The sequence below is a fragment of the Pseudopipra pipra genome, chromosome 1, assembly GCF_036250125.1.
Source record: "Pseudopipra pipra isolate bDixPip1 chromosome 1, bDixPip1.hap1, whole genome shotgun sequence".
In the NCBI taxonomy this organism is placed as follows: Eukaryota; Metazoa; Chordata; class Aves; order Passeriformes; family Pipridae; genus Pseudopipra; species Pseudopipra pipra.
Genome location: NC_087549.1, coordinates 151,211,595 through 151,220,758, shown reverse-complemented (window position 1 = coordinate 151,220,758; position 9,164 = coordinate 151,211,595).

The window sequence follows — 9,164 nt, the reverse complement described above, 5'->3', positions numbered from 1 at the left end:
GCTTTCTCTCCCATCAAGGTGGCTGCGTGTGGTGGGTGAAATCATTCCCATACTTAGTTTGCAGAACGTGCAGGAATGATGCCATCCTGGTGTAAAGAAAAGAAACCAATTGCTTACTCAGAGGTTGTGTGCTGCTTCTCAGCTCAAGGCTGGGGCTGGTGATGAGCCTGGGTGGGATGTCAGCACGTGGACACGAGCCTGTGATGCCAAAACCTCTGCATGGCAGCACCTGGGCTTGGCAGATCTGTGTCAGCTGCAGCTCCTCCTCACCCAAAACAAATTGCAGCTCTGCTGTTTGCTGTGGAAAAGCAGGTGGGAAAAGAGGGTTAGAGCTGTCCTATGTCCCTCTTAGTGTTAGTACCCACAGAAAAGCCACATTTATTTTGCTTAAATATTTCCCATGTGTTCTGACTGCTGCAAAGCTGAGCGGTCTGGGGGCTGCCTGAGAGATAAACCTGGCACAAACCGCACACACCAGCATTCCTACCGGGTTTGTGCTTCTCCAGAAACATGCCTGAAGGAAAGCAGAGGTTTGTTGGGGACAAATATTTGGGGACAGCATTCCATCTCTACCTCTGCTTCCATTTCACAACCACCATGTCGTGAAGCAGTTGGGAAGGGTGAGAGTGAGGTTCAGACCTCTACTGCTGTGAGGCCACAGGTTTCCCAGACACCTCTTTCCACCTCTCCTGTTACATGAAATGCTTCCTGGCTGATATGACCATCTCCTCTCTGGGGCAGATGCCGAGATCTGCTGTGTGAAAGCCCTCACAGCCAGGCAAGAGCAAGAAGTGATCTCCTGATGGGTTTTGAAACTTTTTCTCTTCCATGGCAGGAAATGTTTTCTCACAACAGCAGATAAAGCCTCCTGCCCGCACAACAAAATAACCTCGTGGTTTATAGGTTGGATTTATAGCTCGTGGGATGAGGAGGAAATTCTGGGCTCCTTCCAGACTCGGTGTATGGAATATTTCTTGCATCCACTCCAGCACAAGAGGTAGGTGGCAGCAGCAGACACCGTATTTTAAAAAGAGAGGGTGAGACCTGCACTTCAAGATAAAATGCATAGTCCTGAATGAGGGGGTTCAAAGCATGAAGACCCAAGAGCAGGGAGGCACTCTCCATGCACTGCCACCCATCAAACACTTGGGAATACTGCAACACCCCACCTTGAGGGGATAGGAAGCTGCTCTGTGAGGGGGTCAGAGCACAGGGGTGCCCCTTAGCCCTCTCTGAGGCAGCGTTTGTGTCCATCCACCTAGTTGCAGCTGACTGGAGAGGTTTTACAGATCTTACAAAACAAAGGCTGAAGGCTGAGTGTGACACGCAGAGGAAGCAGCTTGCAGCAGCCAGCAGCGTCAATCAACCAAAAAGGAACAGGTTTAAACTCATATTTCTTCCAAGCTGGGTGTGACTTACACTGAGAGTGAATTGTGGGGATGATTTTTTTTTCGTGGTAGTCATAACATGCACTTTCATAGCTGGATGTAAATTTCCACGCTGTCTTTGTTCCATGACTCACCTTCTCTGCCCAAACAGAGGGAAAAACATGTCCAAAAAGGACAGAGTGAAAGTGAAGAGGACCTGATTTCTGGGTGGGTTGTTAAGGAAATGTTGCTGGAGGGCATTTCTCTGTGGAGCTTTTTCACCTGTGCTTGGTGCTGGGAACTTGTGTCAACCAAACTGTATTTGCAAGGTGACTCTATATCACCCTGATGAAAACTGTGAAGCTGGAAGCCCTGGAGAGTTATAATACCTATCTGCAAACAGGCCCAGTTTGAACTTTCTCAAGTAAGGTCAGAACTATCCCAGAATATTTATGGGCTCATCTGGCACCTGAATATTGTGGAAAAGTGCACACGAAATATCATCCTTGCAGCATTCGCAGTTGAAACTTCAAAAAAGCAAAAAATTGCAGGGGACATGCTGTGTTTTCATCTCACCAGAAATTCAGATAAAATATTCAGATTTTTCCTGAAAAGGACCAATATTCTCCACCCTGCAACTTGCTTTTCTTGAGTGGAGTGTCAGGGATAAGAGAAGGACTGAAAGAGCATGGCCAGACATGGATTTAGGTATGTGTATCCAGCCTACCCTGCTTTTTGTCCCCACTGACAATAGAATTTTGTTCCTTGACAATATGTGACCCTATTTCTCTAATCCCTCTCGTGATTTGGAAGGTAACCAATCTACAGGAGTGTTGTCAAAGCCACCCGTTATAATCACTGGATTTTGTCTGTTATTTCAATCTGTATTTTGCACTCCTTAATGTACTCTTGATGAAGAAGCTCCTACCAGAACCCTTCAGGAATATTTGTACTCCTACAGCTGAAAGTGGATCATGTGTGAGCAGCCATCAGGCCCGAGTTTCTTTGTATTTCTCCCCATCCACCCACGTGGAGCTGGATTTTAGGTGACAGAAATCAAAGGAAGCAGGGAGTGATTTACCACAACTGGAATCCCTCTGACTGGCCGTAGAGCTATCTGCGTGCATCAAGTGGAAACCTCCAGTTTTTCCTTTGCCTCTGTCACGAGGGGGGAAGAAATCACCGAAACAATCAAAACCTGACTGTTTACACATGTTTTGTTTTATAAATGGACTTGTATAGAAAGTTGCAGCACCGCTGCACAGGCAGCTCACATAAATCTCTTATCACAAAAGCCATATGTCCTCATTTCCTCGTCTGCGGTAGAACACAGGCAGTGGTGCTCCGATAATTAGGAAGCTGGAGGTAAAACCACTCGGCATCCAGCAGTAGGGAAGTGCATGTGGGTGAAGGTTACCAAACACTCAACAGAGCAGCTTGGTTTCGAGCCGTGTCGCTCGTCTGTACAACTTTCCATTGCGTGGCTGTAGTTTGTGTGTTTACAAGCCGGTTCCTCCTCCTTGGGGGTGCTGGAAACACTGGGGAGGTCTGAGGGTGCCTGATCTTCACTGCTCAGTTTGCTCACCTCGAAATGCAGTGAGCTGACCTTCCGTTTCAGCCCCTTTGATGTGATCCCAGACATGAAGAGTTGGGGAAGAGCATCCGTGGATGGTCCCGTGAAAAGCTTCCTCACAGGATGGCTGGCACAGTGGGGGATGTTCCTGTTCCCTCCATGGAGCTAATACAGTTTCACCTGGGAAGAAGAAGTAGAAGGGTCCCACAGGACCACTTATGGCTTCTCCCTTACCAAAAACCTGGCTGGCTGTGTCTGTGGCCCTTCTTGGCACTGATAAGCCAAACCAGTGTCACTGTCTAACTTTTAACTTCACCCACACTTTTCCACAAAGCTGAGATGGATAAAAATTAGCTAAGTGCGTACAATTAGCACACCTGCCATTATGGCATGTCTGGGTCCTTCCAAACTTTTTTTTTTTTCCCCAAAAGAGAGACATTTCCTAAATTTCGGATCAGCCAGTGATGGTGAAATGCACTTTTGCCCAGCTTGGTGTGCTTTGTGTAAGGGGTATTTATTTAATCCATCTGAAACTACATGAGAAAGGAGAGAAATGTCCCGGCGGCGAGATAAGATGATTATCTTCCTGGCAAACAATGGGAACACGGTCAAAATTAAAAATAATTTGATTGCAAATAGGAAGCCTAGTAAAGCAGCAGGACCAGAGGAAACATGACTAATTTTTTTTTTAGCCTGCCTGAACTCACACAGCAGAGCTTTGCAAGAGCCATAACTTTGAAATATAGATCTGTAGAAAACCCATGGGGGGAGGATGGCAACAGTCCAACTGCAATAGTACAATAGGGGCAAGTTCATGCAGCTGGTAGATCCGACCTAAATGGCTAAATAGCAACAGACAAAAGCTATTTTAGGTATAGTTTGGTGGGGACTACAGTAAATACAAACTGGGGAGGAGTGAAGAAAGTGAAAGGTTTTCTCTCGACTCTTTTTTGATTTCTATTATCCTTGGCAACACGTGGCCAAAGCATGATGCCAGTGTCACCTGCAGGAGCAACACTGAGCTCTCTGAGCCTGCAGGCCAATGTTTCACATCCTTGGTTGATATTGGTTCTTCCTGTCTTCAGCAAGGAACCTTCCTTTCTGCAGGGGAAGGAGGAGGTGGCAGCAGGACCGTGATGACTTTGGGGTTTGTCTCCATGAGAAAATTCTAATAGATGTCAAACCTATACAGGGCCCCTTATAAAGGCACTTCCTTCTGATAATGATTACCCAGAAAAAGTGCTTGTATGATTCCCAGAAATAATGCCTTCTAAACTACTGCTTCCTTAAAAGAAACTGAACATGAAACAACTTGTATCTAGAGTGGATGTGAAGAATAAAATGATATATTGGACAGCTGTTCCTCAGCATTCATGGCAGAACTCTTAACAAACTTCCTCTACTCCAGACAGTGCCAATACCTGCTCTGGAAATGCCTTTGAGCTGAGTAGATACCAAACTCACCTTGACTGCAGTCCTTGTCCTTGTGTCACAGCCTGCCTGTCATAAATGGCCTGGTGACTATTGTTTTAACCCAGTGGACAGTAACATTTGGATCTGTGTTTTTAAATATCTAAGATGGTCTGACTCTACCCTTCTGTAAATATTATTTTCTAGAATATTCTGTGCTTTTATTTGCACTGCTAGAGATGGGTCTCAAATATGAAGGCAGTCAACACTCAAAATGTCCTGTGCAGTAGGGAAGTGATGTTACATCCATTTTACAGCAGAATAAATTCTGCTGTAGGCAAAGGGTTGAAATGGTCTGTTCCAAGAACAACGGGAGAAGCACAGAGCAGAACACAACACAGACATGATGTTCCCAGCAGGACTAGTTGTGACCACAAACCCACAGTTTCGTTTTTTGCTTTAAAAGCCTCCTGAATAGAGATTTTTAGTCAAATGAGGGTTGAAATAAGTCCTTGGTTAGCTGTGTTGAATTAAATCAGCCAAGGAGGTAAGTACACTTAAGCTACTTCAGCTGCAGTTATATATGTCTGATCCTTTACCTGGGTAGATACTTTTTCTAGCATTTTGAAGGTATAACATAAGTCAGGTGTGAGTGTGTTGCAAACCTGTAAGACAGCCATAAGCAGTAGCTGACACCAGAGATTAAACACTGTTTAAGCCACTTGGCAAAGCTTTAGACAGGTCCAGTAATTGTAGGTAGATGAGAGCTTGCAGAGAGTCATTAGGTTCCTGATGGAGGAAATACCGCTGAAAGGCAGAAGAGGAAATGACAGATTTAATGAATAGTGGTCACAAGCTGAACTACAAAGAGCAATCGGTCTGTATGTTTTCCTACAAGGACGATCATAGCAGAACCAAGGCCAGATGGTCCCTGCACTATATCTGATGGCAAGACCCCTCCAAACCAGAAGGCGTGACAAATAACACCAAGGAAAAGTCTCTGACCCGTAAAAAGAGGGGCTGCATTTCTGCAGGCAGTGATCTGAGCTCTTGGAGCAGGGCTATGTCCTTCTGCTTCCACCAGGAAAGAGAGTGCAGAGTCGTTTGCAGTCAAAACATCAAAGCACCGTCTCTGGAATGGGAGATCTTGGCATTAAAGACAGGTTGTCATTGTTAGTAATGGTTCAAGAGGCTGAAAGATAGATCTAGGTGGAGCATCAGATGTTCATGAAAAGTGAGAGGTGTTTGGTGCTGGTGGACAGGATTTAACAGGCTATTCAAACTGCACTTGTCACAGGCAAAGAGCCATTAGAGCACACGCTTGGGTGCAGCAGGAGTGATAACAATCACTAGTCTGTCTCCGAGCAGTGCTGCACTATGTGTTGATCCTGGAGGTTTCATGCTTTTATGAAAACAGCTAACGATGACATGATTCAAGATTCTGTGAAGGGCTCAGAGGGAGACTCAGTAAAACATCAAATAGTGATGTCAAACTTTTCATGCATGACAAACTAAATGCGAAAGTGTCGTTCTCACAGAGACAGCAACAGTTGGGATTTGCTTCCAAAATGAAAGAGGAAATTATTCAGGCAAATTTGTTACTTTAGACAGGTGAAACGCCATCTGAATGAAGATGGGGGTATGCACATGAATGAAATTGGGCACATGTTTGTGAATATGGACATGGATGCATGGCACATCAAAGGCCTTAATTGGTGAAGTGTTGACACAGCAGTGCTGGAGGCAAACGGTCCAGCAGAGAAAAACTCTATTGTCCCGGGGGAAGGTCATCAAATGTGAGCCTTTAATGCAAGCACAACTTTGAGGAGAGGAGAGGAAAGGAAAGGAAAGGAGAGGAGAGGAGAAGACAGGACAGGACAGGACAGGACAAGACAGGAGTTCTGACTGTGACACTCCAATAGCAGAAATAAACAAGAGACAGTAAATGTCTTTATGAAGTGGACAAGGACACTCAAAGCAGCAAAGGGAAAAATATCACTAGATGATTATTGACTTGGGAGAGTTGGGATCTGCCCAAGACCTGATATCCCATGAGGTTGTCTCTAAGAAACAAAGGCCTCATGTGCTGCTATTCACATTGCAAGAAGCAATTGCTAGATACTGTCTAGCTTGGTCCCTAGGTTCCCCCTAGGTCTGGATAGTCCATGAATGTTCAATTTTTTTATTACAGGTGCCCTGTGTAACTTCATCAAAGTTCACAGATCTCCCCCCAGGTCCTATGAACCCAGGCCCTAACTTCAGGACTCCAGTAAGGAAGCTGGCTCTTGGAGGATACTTTACAAAAATGACAGTGGAAAGCTTGTTTGCCTCCATACTGGCATAGAGATTGCTGGTATTTCAAGCAGGCAAAGCTTCTCTGCTTCCCAAATGAAGAATGGAAAGCTGGAACACCATCCTGAAGTAAAGAGACAGGTGCCAGTGGGTAAAAAAAGAAAGCTTTTGTTCTCATTGACTGTGTTCATCTGAATGGAAAATCCAGGCACGGAGACTGGAGAGCCTGCAGTTCACAGTGCCAGGTCTCCTCCTTTCTAATTTTAGAACAAAGTACTCCTGCCCACACCGCTTTTCCTAAACACCCCTGTTACACTTATTTTCAGAGGATGATTTCACAAGGCCTCAGAGAAGCAGGGACTGGCAACTGTGTAAGTAAAAGAACTAACCTTTTTTCTTATCAGGGTAGAGTACAGAGTGGATGTGGTCAGCACTGTTTTAGAAAGCACTGGCTCGAGTGTGTGACAGGATTTGTACCCTCCTACAAGAGTGCAAAGGAAATAAAACCAACCTCCAGCCATGTGACAGAAAGGGTAGTGTTGGGTGTAAGGTCTGGGTTCTGGGCCTGAGCAAACTCTCCATCCTTTATGGACATCTGTTTTTCCTGCCCACTCTTGCTGCCTCGATCATCACATTTAACAGCCCTGTTTGTGCAGAGTCTGTTGTGGTGTTGGACACCTCACAACCTTTACATCTGTACAAATCAAATGCTGGCAGAGACTTGCTTGCTTTTAAACCCAGACAGACTGGTGATTCTGTTACCACTCCTGCTGCACCCAACTTTTTTTGTTTCTTCACTGACATATCAACAGTTTCACATCTTTTCTTCATTTAAGTTGCAAAGGTTTGTGTTTAGTGGCCACCAGCCCTCCTTGCCAATGGGAAATAGCCCCTTTGCAGGCAGTAGGTCACCTCTCTCTACCCATTAACTGAGGCCTCTTGGAGTGGGTGGCTGTCTAGCAGCTCTGAGTAAGCTACAAGAGGATGTCATCACTGCCAGACTTGGCCCAGCTTAATGTCAACCAAGACACTGTGGGGGAAGCCTGACTGCAAACAAAAGCAAAGCCAACTGCACTGTTTGTCCCTGTGCAAATGAAGGCAAAGGCAAACAGAGAAGATTTATAAACTGTTGTTGTTTTTTTTTCAATATTTCTAATATGATAAAGAGACATGTTGTTCTTCTAAGAACTGCAAGCCAGCAACCGTGTTTTCCTTGGCCATGAGCCCAAAGTTTTGGCTCTACTTTTCTTTTACCAAACATGAGTCCTCTGGGATGATTCACTGGTTCTTAGTGGGCTGCAGCTGCTGAGCCAGGAAAAGGAGCCCTTGGTGCACAGAAAAGGAATCAGGAGATGATGTGTCATGTGGGTTACACAGGGAATCAGCATCACTTCCTACAGCCAGCCAGTGCAGACTGCATGCAGAGGACCTGCTGGTCTGGAGGAGATGGAAATGAAGCCAGGACTCCCCAGGACCCACTGGTACATCTTACCTCTGGTGAGCATCTAAGAGTCCATGTGCTTCCACCAAAAGCTCCACTTCAGCAATTCAGGTACTGAAATGAGCGGCAGAAATTAATTTCTGTAAATCTGGATCCTCAGTCATCACCAGCTCCTTACTGCAACATTTTAACCCCCTTCTCCATTCTCTCACACCCCATGAGAACCACTGGACTTACACAAGGGGAGCATGTGGCTGGAGACCTCTGAGCCAAGCATTTCATAGAATCGTAGAATCGTTTAGGTTGGAAAAGACCTCGAAGGTCATGAAGTCCAACCATTAACCCAGCACTGCCACATCCACCACTAAGCTGTGTCCCTGAGCACCACATTTACATCTGTTATCTGTCAAATCCCTCCAGGGATGGTGACTTCACCACTTCCCCGGGGCAGCCTGTTCCTGCACTTGGTTTCCTCTTATGAGAGTAGTTGAATGAAAAAAAAAGGATCCCGAGGGACAATTCAGTGAGTAAGGGATGAGTGATCACTGGTGTCCAATGTCATCTTAAGGAAACTATAGGATGAGACAAAGCCTCTTCACTTCAGCCTCTTCTCTCAGTGGTGAGAACTAAATACACTAATTATTGCTAGTCTACAGCTCACTTGCTGTCGATCAGCAGGTGACGAGCTCTCTGCAAAGCTGGTTCCTGTGCCAGTGGCCATCCTATCGCAGCCTTGGCATTTGAAGGATAAACACTAACAAACTGTCAGAGCTGGGCGAGTGCTGCCCCTTGCAGAGGGTCGGTGTCACAGCGGCTGAGCCTCAGCACAACGGGGCCACGCTGCAACAGATCACAGAACCACAGAATCAGCTAGGTTGGAAAAGACCTCTGAGATCATCGAGTCCAACATGTGACCTAATACCGTCCTGTCAACTAGACCATGGCACTGCTGCCACATCCAGTCTCTTCTTAAACACCTCCCGGGACGGTGACTCCACCAACTCCCTGGGCAGCCCATTCCAGTGCCCAGTCACTCTCTCTGTAAAGAACTTCCTAACGACCAACCTAAACCTCCCCTGGC